Source organism: Haliotis asinina, chromosome 16 (assembly GCF_037392515.1).
Source record: "Haliotis asinina isolate JCU_RB_2024 chromosome 16, JCU_Hal_asi_v2, whole genome shotgun sequence".
NCBI lineage: Eukaryota > Metazoa > Mollusca > Gastropoda > Lepetellida > Haliotidae > Haliotis > Haliotis asinina.
This window is the reverse complement of record NC_090295.1, coordinates 6,588,308-6,603,688: the sequence shown is the minus strand read 5'-3', so window position 1 is coordinate 6,603,688 and position 15,381 is coordinate 6,588,308.

The window sequence follows — 15,381 nt, the reverse complement described above, 5'->3', positions numbered from 1 at the left end:
CAATCCAGATTTGAAGAGGTTATTCTACGACGATGTCGTATTGGCCACACTAGATATACTCATGCGTACCTGTTAAAAGGTGAGGATCCTCCATTTTGTATCCCTTGTGATGAGAGAGTCACGGTCAAGCATATCCTGGTTGACTGTGTTGAATTCTCCATCACAAGGGATATGTATTTTACAGTTAAAAGAATGAAGGATCTTTTTAGCAGCGTTAGTTTTCATTTAATTCTTGGTTTTTTAAAAGAAATTGATTTTTTGATTGAATTTTGAGTAATATGTTTCTTTAAAAAGATGTATTTTAATAATTGGAAGTTTGAATTCGTAACTAGAATTGTTGGTGGCTGTACCCTCAAGGGGGGGTTGAAGTATTGTAACATTATTGTCCTCCTGAGAGGGTACGTAAGTCCAAAAACATTGATAGTAAATTTAATTCTACCAGGGTTTTTAATCGTGGTATTCCTGTTGTTTTAATTTTGGCTAGCATATTGTCCACTCGCCAGCAGCTGAAGGGATGGTGTAAATCCAACTAGGGTCCATGCAGGTAGCAAAGGTACTGTAAGTCCCCATGGTCCCTAGTATGATGATCTACCTTCAGTTGTTGGCGATCTATAGCCTGATTTTATAGTGTATTGTCCTAATGGTGATGTTGTTTTTAACTTTCCATGCTAGTTTTAATTCCATTTGTGATATTCTAGTTGTTTTACTGTCCTTCGTTGACAGGTTTTATAGTAGACATATAATTGATTTTGATATTAGTTGTTCTCGTCAAGATATGGCTGAGATATTGCCGATGTGACGTAAAATATTAACTCACTCACTCATTCACTCACCCATATGCTGTTTCCAGATAGAAAAGATAGACACAACATGTTGTTTGTTAATTAATGCGTTAATTAATGCGTTTGAAACAAATAATTCCAGTCGCACGAGGTGATCGACTGTACTTCTGTTTTTACGGAAACCACACTGTATATCTGTTATAAGGTTATTTGTTTCCAAGTTCCAAACAAGTCGATTATTTATCATGCGTTCCATGGTCTTGCAAACGCAGCTGGCTAATGAAATCGCACGATAATTGGATGGATCCGTATGATCACGTCCAGGTTTAGGTATTGGTACTACTATAGCATCACGCCATGAAGAGGGAAATTTACCGGAGTGAGTGAGTGAGTTTAGTTTAGCTATATGGCGACGGTCTGTAAATAATCGAGTCTTGAGCAGACATTCCAGTGATCAACAACATGAGCATCGATCTGCGCAATTGGGAACCGATGGCATGTGTCAAGCGAGTCAGCTAGTCTGACCACCCGATCCCGTTAGTCGCCTTTACGACAAGCATAGTCACCTTTTATGGCAAGCATGGGTTGCAGAAGGCCTATTCTACCCCGTGACCTTCACGGGTTGAAATTTACTTGAAGTCCAAATATCATCAAAAATGTATAAGAGCGTCTCTAAACAGAAGTGCTTGAAGAGTTGATAATGTATGTTATCAGTTCCTGTAGCAGTGTCATGAGCTTGATGAAGAGCAGTATGGAGATCAAGAGCAGTATGGAGTTCATGAATAGAAATGTTTCATTATAATCTTCCCCGTTATCTGAGTTGAAATTAATAGTTCTTTTTTCTTGTTGTCTTTGATCCTGCTGGAATAATTCGAAGAGGAAGAATGTTTAGCGTGAGTTTCACCCGGTTTGTTCGCAATAGCTGATTTATCAGTAAGCAATTGATCTTCATGGTTCAGATGATGGACAATAGGTTTAGTATCTTTACCTTTGATTTTCTGGACCATGTTCCATAGCTTGGACATGGGTGTCCGAGAATTTATTTTGGATACATAATTTTGCCAAGATTCTTTAAAAGTACGCCACGCTTTAGCAAATTTATTTAAATTATGCACCATGGGATGGCAACGAAAATAATGCTTTTTTCCTTGCCTTCCTAGCTTGTTTGCACGCATCATTGAACCACGGTTTTCGAATGTATGGAATTGCAGAAGATTTGGGGATATACACATCAGCAATGATAATTAGTTTATCCTTTTTAGGATCAGGACCTTCTAGAAAAATGTCAGGTTTAATTCTGCTACAACACATATTTTGATACAAAGGCCAGTTAGCCTTATTTAAGTTCCATCTCGAAGAAGGGGTATTATCAGATGGGTTCACAGGTGTTAGAACAGAAGGAAAATGGTCACTTCCACAGATGTCATTGTGAACTGACCATTCAAATTCATTCAATAGGTTGAAATCTGTGATTGACAAATCAAGTGCAGAATAAGTCCCTGTACCAGGATGTACATAGGTGTTAGAACCGTCATTATATAAGCATAAATCATTATCTGAACCGAACTCTTCCAATAATTTACCTTTACCATTTGTAGTTGTACCATCCCAGAGTGGGGTGTGGCAATTTAAGTCACCCATAATAATACAAGGTTTTGGTAGTTGGTCATATAAAGTTTGAAGATCAGTCTTCTGAATGGTTGAAGACGGTGCGATATACAAAGAGCATAATGTAAATGCAACGTGTAACGTAAGGCGTAGAAGATTAGAAGTAAGTATAATAGGGCTATGGATAACATTCTGTTTGCCTAGGATTGAAGATCCTCCACTGGCTCTGTCACCTGGCGGTGAGAAATAATGATAAGTTTTGGAATGACGTAGATAAAAAAGATCTGCTTTAAATAACTCTCATCTAGACAGATTGTTGACGGCGAGCACTCCTGGATTCACAACTGTAATTCATCATAATTATGCCCAAGTCCTCTACAATTCCACTGTATGACATTATTGGAATAAACTATCTATTCGAGGGATTTATTGGGGATCTTCCCCGCACTTTTTTGGATGGCGACAAGCTTTGTGCCCTAGAATGGACGTTTTCAGACACGTCCATGGCCTCAAGTGATCCATATTTGTTATAAAGTTTGATTTTATTGTCGGACCCTTTTGGAGCTCTGCCACTTTGTTTTTTGGAAGAATCATGCTTAGGTTTACTTTGACCTATATTAATTTGTTGTACAGTAGACAACGATTGATTTGTCGCTTCCAAACAAGGCATTCTTTAGAGAAAGAGGAATGGTCTCCGAAACAATTGGTGCATTTCTTGTAGGTACTTCCACAGTCTTCTGTTGTGTGTGTCTTCTCACAACAGACAATGTGCAAGTACTAACACCATGACCAAACTTCTGGCATTTGAAACACATTTAAAAAAAATTTAAAAAAGGATTGGGTATAAATGTGTCTACATTGATATGACAATAGCCTGCCTTTACTGATCTGGAAGCTGTTAGAGAGGAAAGTGAAAACAGGTACGTGTTAGTTTGAATGGTCTCCTGTGTGTCTAATGTGTTGTAAAACGCTTAACATATGTGACCCCTTGATCTTTCATTTCCGAAACAATATCAAATTCAGACATATCGGCGAATAATCGATTTCTATCCCTGATGATTCCTTTGTGTTAAGCGTCCGATGAGGAGACCGATACTGGAATGCCAACGAATCAGGTTAGTTGTCTGTTGTCTTCTGTTGCACTCAACGAGCAATGCACCTGAACGCAAACGTCTGATATTTTTAACGTCACCAGCAATTCCTTGTATGCTTTCTGTATCGCAAGAGGGTTCAACTTTAGTCTGCTGTTATCTTGGGTCTCTACCGACAAAACGTGGCCAGTAATCAATGGAAGTGGACAGTCCTTGGTCGTTATCATCTGGATCATTGTCAAGCGGACGCATTTTGCTTTGTAATGGGGATTGGAGAAGCCATGGTTATGGTTGAAAAGTTCATCACCCGTGTTCCCCACCCACTACGGAGTATCAAAAGGACAATGCTAAAAACAAGCGGGTCTCCGACTGGCAGCACCAAGGATACCCGGATGACATACTCCAGCCGAAAAATTAAAAGATTAATGATTCCACCAGATTGGCCCATGAGCCACCGCCTTCTGGCATGCGACCCTAGGCAATAATAAACAGTAACTTTTTCCAAATTCTGTTTCAAACTTCGCCACGGCTGTAAAATATCAAACCATAATTCTCAAATTTTTGTGCAATACTACAGAGTTGTAGCACGGGGCTGGGCGTGACCAGCCGATTGATAGAATCAGGCCGATTCTACTACCCGTCTAGGTGAAGTAAGGGCCGAAGTGGTGCGTTGAGCAAAAGGAACACGATTCAGAATCCCAGTGCCCTCAACCACCAGGATTACGTCCTCCACCGACACGGCACGCAACCCACGACAAACAGGCTGCCCAATTCGATTGCATCTTACGACCAGCAATGGGGAGCTGTAGACACATTCTGTCCCGGGTCCACACGGGAATGGTTTTAAGTAAGGCTAATGGGTGAGTGAGTGAGTTAATATTTAACGTCACATCGGCGGTATTGCAGCCATATCGTGACGAGAACATACGTGACATAAAAAAAGAAATATATATGCATATTATGAAGAACCTGTCGACAAAGGACAGCAAAACCACTAGACTATCACAGTTAGTATTAAAACTAGCGTGGAAGCTTAAAAATTAATAGTATGACTATTTTGACAGTACCATATAAAAAAAAACAGGCCATAGATCGCCAATAACAGAAGGTAGATCACCGTACTAGGGACCATGGGGACTTACAGTACCTTTGCTACCTGTATGGTCCCTTGTTGGATTTACACCATCCCTTCAGCTACTGGCGACTGTATTCTGGATTAGTCACATATTACAATGACACATATTCTACAGCTATAAAAAGTGGAAGATTAAATCTGATTCCAAATGTTTGGGGACTTACTCATACGTATCCTCTCAGGAGGACAATGATTTTACAATACTTCAACCCCCTTCACGTATACAGCCACTAACAATGTTATTAATTTCCATTCATAAAATATTTATCTATTTACATGTCCTGAAACAGATCTAATGTTTTTAAAAACGCAATGATTAAATGATAACTAACATTACTAAACGGATCCTTCATAGTTCGTGATTTAAAATAGTTGTCCCTTGTGATGGAATATTCAACACAGTCAAGTAAAACATGCATTGACTGTAATTTTTTCATCACAGTAATACAAAACGGAGGATCCTCACCTTTTAACAAGTACTCATGTGTATATCGCGTATGGCCAATACGACATCGTCGCATAATGACCTCCTCGAATCTGGACTGATAAACCCAAGTAGGTGTAACCAATATAGTTCATGTAGTTTATTGATACCTGCTTCAGTGTCCCACTTCTTCTGCATCAGATCACGGATATAAGATCTAATTGTAGCTTTTGGCTGACGTTGGCTGGGTAACCAACAAAAGACGATGTCGTATTGGCCAGTAGCAAGATCATTAAACATTTCAATAGTTTCAGTTACAAGTGGATGTTTACAAAGATATATTTTTAATAGCCTGAAGGCAAGAAAGAGAGTCGGAATAGATTATATATTGTTTCTGTTTAGGGTGTCTTTGAATATATCTAAGAGCCGTTAGTATGGCGTTTGCTTCTGCAGTAAAAATAGAACTGTTATCTGGAATTCTAGACGATATTGTTCTGGATCCAATGACAGTGGCACAAGCTATTCCACCACCGTCCTTGGACCCATCTGTAAATAAGGATTTGTAATTGCTATATTTACTTTTAAGTGATTATATCCTTGTTTATATTGTAATTCATTAGTTTCTGATTTTTTAAATGTAGTTAATGTGAGGTCGACTTGTGGCCTAACCAACTGCCAAGGAAGAGAGGAAAGAAGACGGGAGGGAGCTATGTTTTTCAGCTCAATGCCGGCAGAAGAAAGAAAGGGTTTAACTCTGTGCCCTAGAGGTGGAACAAGAGAAGACTTCTTGTCGTACAAATCCTCATTAAGTGGATTGAACACACAGTTATGTGCAGGGTTAGATTCATTAGAGTATAATTTTGTAATGTATTGTAAGGATAATTTTATACGACGTTGTGTAAGAGATGGTTCATCTGCCTCAATGTAGAGACTGTCAATAGGTGAAGTTCGGAAAGATCCAAGACAAAGTCTTAAACCTTGATATAACGATGCCATTTAGAAAGTGGTCAAATGCAACATATGTCATATTTGGTGGACAGAATCATGAAGTTTAAGGTTGCTTTTACAGGCTCCACCATATACGATGGATCCGGAATCAAGTTTCGAACGGGCCAATGATCGATAAAGTTGTAGGAGGGTAGCTCGGTCCCTTCCCCACTTACAATTAGAAATGACTTTCAACAAATCAAGTGCCTCCATTCATTTAGTCTTCAGGGATTTGATATGGGGGAGAAACCTTAAATGTGAGTCAAAAATCAATCTCACAAAAATCTTTTACAACTTTAATAGCAGTGCCATTTAGAAACAGTTCAGGGTCATTATGTGGTTTATATCGTCTACAGAAGTGTATATAATTAGTTTTCGATTTAGAAAATTCGAAACCGTTCTCAAGACACCATTTATTAATTTTGTTTAAGCATAACTGCAGTTGCCTCTCAATAGTACGCATATTTTTGCCACGACAAGAAATATTAAAATCATCCACAAAAAGCGATCCATCAATCGAATCACTTAAAACTGTTGATTTTAGTGCTAAATAAAGTAACAGACAAATTATAATGATCAGACAGGGTTGAACCCACTCGGACTTAAAATCGCCGGTCTTGTGAAAAATGTGATATAAAAAGAGGCAAACGGCCTCTCAAACCAAAATCATGCAAATCCTGTAAAATACCATGCTTCCAGGTCGTATCATAAGCTTTCTCAAGATCAAAGAAAATTAATACAGCATGTTGTTTATTAACTTTAGCATTTGTAGCAAGGGATTCTAAAAGTGATTAATGGTACTACGATTTTTCCTGAAACCACATTGAATATTTGTTATAATGGTATTGGTTTCAAGATACCAAGTTAATATATTATTCGGCACCCGTGGTGAGCCACCTCCTCTTCGTGGGTGCTGGTGGGTAATGCCGAAAGCTCGCCAACACCCCTGTTGTGGACCCGGGGGGATATTTGGTCCACCGACCCGTTGGCCGTGGGTTGCGGCGGTGTGTCGGTGGAGGAAGGGATCCTGGGGATTGAGAGTAACAGGGGCCCGGAACCGTGTTCCTGTTGCTCAACACACCTCTTTCGCCCTGACTTCATCTAGACGGGTGGTCGAATGGGCCCGGTTCGACCAATTGGCTGGTCACGCCAAACCCTGTGCATGGTGATAATATTTGCACAGTAAATTATCATTTTGGTCTTGGGCATGTTTGATTTGCAATGTTTAAATTATTGATAACTTTACATTGGTGTGTTCTACCCCGTAATATAATTACACTGCCTAGAGTCCTGTGCCAGAAGGCGGTGGCTCATGAGCCTATCTGGTTATGTTGACCTCCAGATTCAACATGAATCCAATTTCTTGTCATGGGCAGAACCACCCTGGCATTTAATATGGTATACAAATGTTGCTGTTTGTGTCATACTCACTGGAGTATAACATCCTTGTACCCCTGGTGTCGGTATCTAGGATATCCGACGCTATTTGACACCGTCCTTGTTGACACTCCATGGTGGGTGGGGTGCAGGGGTGCTGAGACGTTTTCCTTTCATCATGGCGCTTTAACAATGATTCATGGGCACAAGTTTTGGTGATCGAAGCTGTTGATTTTTCCACCAATCAAACTAAACCCATTTGCCATTTCCAAAGCTACATCTGGGATTTGTGGTGAGGTGAGCAACGTCACCCATCTCCGTATTGGTTCGCTTCTTGTGGAATGTGCACGGAGACAGCAGTCTCTCAATTTGCTGTCAATTAAAATATTGAGGTTGCTGTGTCTGGAGGAATGGAATGAGTTTAGTTTGATTGGTGAAAAATCAACAGCCTCGATCACTAGAAATCGTAGTTCTGAACTCTTGTCGAGGCATTGTTCGTGACAGGGCTGGTTGCCTGTCTGACATGTTTGAGGATGAAATCACTGCCGAGTTGAAAGACCAGGCGGTAACTGCAGTCAAACGTTTTACAATAAAGATGAAAGATGGTGTTATCATTAACACCAATACATACTTAATGACTTTTACTCGTTCGCCCCTTCCTGATTCCATCAAAGCAGGCTATCTTAACATCGGGGTGGGAGTGTATGTTCCCGCGCCACTCCGATGTTACAAATGTCAAAAGTTTGGACATGGTTCAAACTCATGTCGGAACTCTCTTGTCTGTCATCTCATGGTTTTACGGACACAACTCGTTAGAGAGATTGGTCTGTAATTAGACGGATCAGTATGATCCCGGCTAGGCTTTGGAATAGGGACAACAGTGGAATTACGCCATGAAGTTGGGAAATTCCCGGACGTCCATATTTGATCAAAAATTCCTAAATGGCTTGCAAAACATGATTCGGTCAAATGCTTTAGGGGCTGGTAGTCAGTATTGCCGGTTCCTGTAGCTGTATCATGAGCTTGCTAAAGGGCGATATGGAGCTCATGCAACGAAAATAATTCGTTATAATCTATACCTTTGTCTGAGTTAAAATTGGTTCTTTTCCTTTCCTCTTGTTTCTGATACTTTTGGAACTCAGGGACATAATTTGCTGAGGATAAATGTTTGGCTAAAGTTGTGCCAAGTTTATTTGCTATGTCAGTTTTATTAGTCAATATACTATCACCGTCCTTCAGATGATGCACAGTAGATTTGGAACCTTTGCCCTTTATTCTTTGGACCATATTCCACACCTTTGACATGGGCGTGCGTGAATTTATTTTGGAAACATAACTTCGCCAAGACTGACGTTTACCTTGTTTAAAAGCACGTCTATCCTTGGCGTTAGTAATTTTGACTTTGTCTAGATTATGAACTGTAGGATGTTTGCCAAAATATTTTTCAGCTTTCTTCCTACATTTTCTGTCCTGTTTACACTCGTCAGTAAACCATGGTTTATGAATATGTGGAATTGCAGAGGACTAAGGAATGGTTTTATCAGCAATGGCATTTAGTATATCCGAAAAAGACTGTATGGGATCTTCACGGTTCTTAAAAAGATCACGTTTCAAGTGTTCAACACACAGAGTCTGATATAATGACCAATCAGTCCTGGCAAAGTTCCGTCTTGATACAGGTGGATCATCACCAGGGTTGATTTTGAGAATGTTGGGAAAGTGATCACTCCCACATAGGTCATGATGGACCATCCATTCAAATTCATTGTATAAGTTGGAATCAGCTAGTGATAAATCCAGGGAAGAGTATTTTCCCCTAGCTGGATGTAAATAAGTCATCATTGAAAATACACAAATTATTATCGGAAATGAATTCCTCAAGGATATTTACCATTGCCTTAGTATGGTCACATCCCCATAGTGGATTGTGTCCGTTGAGGTGCCCCATAATAATACATGTTTTTGGGAGCTGATCATGTAGACTTTGAAGATCTGATTGGAAGATGGAGGAATATACAAACTGCACAATGTCAAAGCAATGTGTAAAGTCAGGCGAAGAGCAACTGCTTGAAGGTTTGTATTTAGAGTGACAAGGCTATGTATTACGCTCTGATGAACGAGAATAGAAGCGCCTCCAGTAGCTCGATCTCCCGGAGGAGAGAAAGAATGAAAATCGCTATATTGTCTCAAATTCAAGGTATCTTTATTTTTAAGATATGTCTCTTAGAGACATAGGGTATCAGGAATCAGCAATTGTACCTCACTGAAACTAGTTTTTAGTCCTCTACAATTACATTGGACCAGATTGGACTGACTCATGGTGGCTCAATTGGTGATCTTCCACGCGAATGTGTGGAGGGTAAATTCCTCCGCCTGTCCTGTGAGGACAGAGTGATATCCATATCCAGAGACCCAAAAGGGTTTCCCACAGGAACGTCTGAACATGAAGGGATGGTGGGAATTGATTTTTCTATTTGATTCTTTTCCTTTCTTTTTTTGACTGTCGGTCTGTTTGTCAGACGATTGTGATTTGGGCTCAGGCTGTCTCTCAGTCTATGATCCAGATGTAGATTGAGTTACTTGGGAAGATGGTTTTGCAGCTGAGGATAAGGTAATGGATTTTGCAGACTTAACCCATGTCAAGTCTGTCTAACAACTTATAGGAGATGTCATAGCAGCGTGAGTGAGGGCAGCAGAGTAGATCTTATTTAATGGAGGTGTGGTTTTAGCTGTCAACAGTTTTTTTGCGTCTAAGTATGAGATATTCCTTTAACATTTAAGTTTCATTATTTTGGATTCCTTTTGCCAAACAGGACAATATTTTGATGTAGCAGCATGAGGTCCAGAACAGTTTGCGCATTTGAACTCATTGTGCAGTCTGTATTATCATGTTGTTCACCACAACGATGACATACAGCCGAACCACAAGAACTAACCCCATAACCGAACTTCTGACATTTAAAGCAGCGAAGCGGGCTGGGGACATACACGTCCAATATTGAAATACCCTGCTTTGATTGAAGGTGGTAAGTATGTACGAGCAGACGTCAAGAGATATGTAATGGTATTGAAACATTTTACAGCTGTGACTCCCTGATCATGACGTTCAGTTACTATGTCTTGTTCTGACATGTCAGACAGGCAGCGAGCCCTGTCCCGGACAATGCCCCGGCAGGAATTTAATGTTCTGTGCACGGACACAGCAACCTCAATATTGGCAAATGTTTTGATAGATAAAAGATTTAGAGATTGCTGTCTCCGTGCGCATTCCACCAGAAGTGAACCACTACGAAGAAGACGGGTGACATTGCGAACCTCTCCACAAATACCTGAAACAGCCTTAGAAATGATTACACGATGCCAGTAGAAAGTGGTCAAATGCAACATATGTCATATTTGGGATTTCACTTTCTTAGTAAAGTACAAATTCTAGTACTTTTTTCGGTTGAGTCCCATCCGGGATTCGAACCCGCACCCTCAGAGTCAGGCACCTAACCGCCAGCACACAAAGTCAGCCGCCTAGCCCGCTCAGTGGAAGTCGCGGTGGCTGAGCGGGCTAGGCGGCTGACTTTGTGTGCTGGCGATTAGGTGCCTGACTCTGAGGGTGCGGGTTCGAATCCCGGATGGGACTCAACCGAAAAAAGTACTAGAATTTGTACTTTACTAAGAAAGTGAAATCCCAAATATGACATATGTTGCAGCCTTAGAAATGGCAAAGGGGTTTAATTTAATAGAAGATTATTTACTGATTGAGGCAACAGACAATGTGCCCAGGAATCAGCATTGGAAGAAACACTTCTTGTTGATTCATCAATATTTTCAATTCGTCTCTTTTTTTCATTTCGCCATGAACCAGATGATTGGGGATCCATGACTGAAGGAAAAAAATCAGCATCCCTATTGCCCACCCACCATGGAGTGTCAACAAGGACAATGTGAAATAGCAGCGGATCCCCAAGATGCCGACACCAGGGATACAAGGATGCTATACTCCGGCAACTATGACACAAATAGCAACATTTGTATACCAAATAAATTGTGGTTCTGATCGTGACAAATGTTTGGACACATATTGAACTTGGAGGTCAACATTGCCAGATTGGCCCATGAGCCACCGCCTTCTGGCATAGGACTCTAGGCATTAAATGTATTAATAATTTGGAAATGAACAATCGAAATGGCCAAGACCCAATAAGTAGCTGAGTGTGCAAACATCATTTACAATGCACAGGGCATGGCGTGGCCAACCGATTGATAGAACCGGGCCAGTTCTACCACCCCTCTAGGCGAAGTCAGGGCCAAAGTGGTGTGTTAGGCAACAGGAACACGGCTTCAAGCTCCCACTGCCTTCAACCACCAGGATCCCTTTCGCCCACAGAGCCACAACCCACGGTAAACGGGTTGGTGGACCAAATATCCCGCTGGGTCCACGACGGGGTGAACGGCTCTTGGCGTTACCCACCACTAGGAGGTGGCCGTTCACGGGTGCCCTAAGGCTAATGAAAAACTACTGTCAGTCACTGGTTTGTCATAGAACTTGGAAAAAGTTGCAGAACTGCTCCAGCCTGCCGTTTTCTGTATTGTCTTGAACGGTACAGTGTGTCTCAAAGATGCACTTGTGGACGCCATTCTGGTACTGTGCTGGGTGAAGATAGTCACGTCTATGTCATGCAGTCATGTCCACTCCACTCAGCTGCAGCGCCTGCCTAATCCAGCGAGACACCGTATCTTTACTCACAGCCTTGAATGGCCGAGCATAGCTAATAAACAGACGATTGGCACCGTCGCGCAGTGGAGCGGTCTTAAAGAGGTATTCTCGTAGCACAATCAGTATACACAAACTACTGTCCTGCGAATAAGCTGGCAATGTTAACTCTGCCTGTTGAACGCCAGGGTTTGAATACTTCAGCAAACTGCCAACTCTAATTCTACAACAACTATCTGACAAACTAACATCTCTAATGTCTAGCACATGAATAGCCGGCAGTCTTTGTCCCGTTAAGAGGGCTACCAGGGCAACTGTCTTGTTGGTGAGAACCTTTAAGGACAGGTCTTTCAAGGGCACCAGTGTTTTAAAAAAACTCAATCCATCTTCTAATGTGTGTAGAAAATTGGTTAGAGGTGGATTTGCGCCATGATTGTGGGATAACACTGCTTGACTAACCAAAGCAAGTTGGCGACCTGTGTAGATGTGACACACAAGTTTAATAGCTAGCTTGTCTGTTGTCACCGAGGGCGATGGAGACGCCACTGAATCGCCATTTCATGGATGTGCTGTCTGGAAGAAACATCTGCGCCTCGTGTTGGGGAAGAGCTTCTAGTTTTCCCGATGCATAAGGAAATTACCAAAGCCTTACAAATGATTGCTTTTGAAAAAACGTCGCTGATGTTTCAGCTAAATCAGATGGCAACCAATCACGAATCTTGAACACTCGCGCCATGAAAGAGCCGTATTAGAACAGAGGTTCTGTTTAATATACACAAAATGGCATGTTGGGCCTATCAGCGAAACGGTAGCCGTGGATAAGAGCTTGGGCAAGGAGTGTAAGGGCGCGTAGTGTGACAATTAGTGGAGGTTAGACTGAGAGTTACAAAGCTTACTATGAAGGGTTTAGAATTTCGAAGTCCTCTTAGCGATAAGTCAACTTGTAAGGACCATACAATATTTGCGAAATCGATTTGTATAATTCTTGTATGATGAATTGATTATAAAATGACACGTTTGGTTTTGATTCAATACCCTGAATATATCAAACGTCGAATATTCAGAATCGGGGTATTCTAGACAAAATCTGCATATTTTCAAATCCACTTTATCTAGACTACAGAACTGCCGAAGGCTACCTATCTACCTACCTTACTACACATATACTTCCAACCAGCTTACCTACATCCCCGCGTGCCTACAAACCTCCTTACCAACCAACCTACCATCATGCGTGCATGTATGTTTTTTGTACAAGAGGCCTCAGGCCCATACACATCGGAGTTAAACATACGAAACATTATACGTATGGCGCAATATGTAGTAATTAGTGATTTAACCAGCAAAATCATGGCAGTAAATTATGAACACGTAGTGAAATACGATGGATGTATAAAACCTTATATCGGACTGTTACTGAGCATAAGTGATATAGTAGGACAGCTTTATTATTACATGCTGGTTAGTTGATGATAGAAGTAGTTTAAAAGCTAATGGGAGTGGCTTACATACATAACATTCAGCTATGTATCTCGTAAGAAATATCCGTATAGAAAAGGACACACAAATAAACAGTCGGGTTAATTTTCCACGTCTAAAGTACACCGAGGGCACATTCTCTTTCATCGTTCGATATAAAAAGTCTTCCTTCTTTTACCATTATGTTGATCAAACCTAACCTAAAACGTATAAATGGATATCTTAATTTCTTCGATGTTAAAGACGACATATATTTCTGCTGGATTGGGGATTTGTATATTCTATAGGAATCATAGTGTGAACTAGTATCTATTGCTGAATGCCATTCTTGATTGAACATATTAAGACTTCTTTTTCGAAAATGATTTAAAAACAAACTTGCATCACCAACTGACAGACTTAACCATACAAAACCATAACCATGTGTAAACAGAAGATTTCTTACATAAGATGCCCACGTCACTTTACCAATGTTGTCCAAGTGAACTAGCATGTTATAAGCCCTTTTGGGTAGTCTATGTTCTTGCATACACAATATCTTAAACACAGGATTTAGTTTTCGAATTTGAGCTTTTACATACAGGGGATACCTCCTACATTCACCATACACCATAGAATTCGGTATAGACGGTCTGACATTTACAAATTTCTTACATGCCGTCATATGTATCTTTTCTAGGCATTCTACTCACCACCAGCAACATGAGCACATCTCGTCACCAGCAACATGAGCACATCTCGTCACCAGCAACATGAGCACATCGCATCACCAGCAACATGAGCACATCGCATCACCAGCAACATGAGCACATCGCATCACCAGCAACATGAGCACATCTCGTCACCAGCAACATGAGCACATCTCGTCACCAACAACATAGACACATTTCCTCACCAGCAAAATACACATATCTCGTCACAAGCAACTTTGACACTTCTCGTCACCAGTCACATCAACACATGTCGTCACCAGCAACATTAAAATAATAAACACTTCTCGTCACCAGCAACACTAGCACATTTCGCCACTAATAAACTGAATTACCTCACCAGCAGCATTAACACCTCCTCTCACAGCAACGTAAGCATATTTCGTCACCAGCAACATTAGCATGTCCTATCACCAGCAACATTAGCACTTCACAGAAACATTAGCATATCTCGTCACCGCCGACATTACCACTTATCGTCACCAGGGAAAATGGTTGTTCTGAAGGCTGTACTCTCAGATCACTTTTAAAATGTAACATAATTTACTGTGGATATGTTTGTAGTTTTTCTTTGGTGGGTTTCGCAAGGAGGATACATAAAGCAGGTAGACACGAACAGACCAACGGAAACTAAAAGGGAAATGATAGACTCAGTAAAAGTAAATGTACTCGAACACTCATAAACTCAATCGAAATGCTTTTGCCTTGGACTGTATAAAGGCCCGTGACACAGTAGCTCAAATATTTGATGATATTGACACTGGCAAAACACAAAAGAGCGCGTGTTCCAGAGAGACTGAGTGAAAGGGCCGGTGTTGGGAAACTCTTAGGTAGCCCATCTCAACAAGGAGGTCACTTCGCCGACGACCCGAGTGCATGGGTGAATGGAAGTTCATTACGAACGCAGGTAGATAATGCTATTCTTAAAATGAGCAAACAACAAACTATTAACAACGTCACGGAAACAGGTCTCATGTCTTACGATTCTGTAAGGGCAAACCTTCGCAGTTTTCAAAACGTGTGAAGCAGTATTTGAATGTATTATTAGACTGATGGTGGAACAATGGTATTGCGATATTTTAG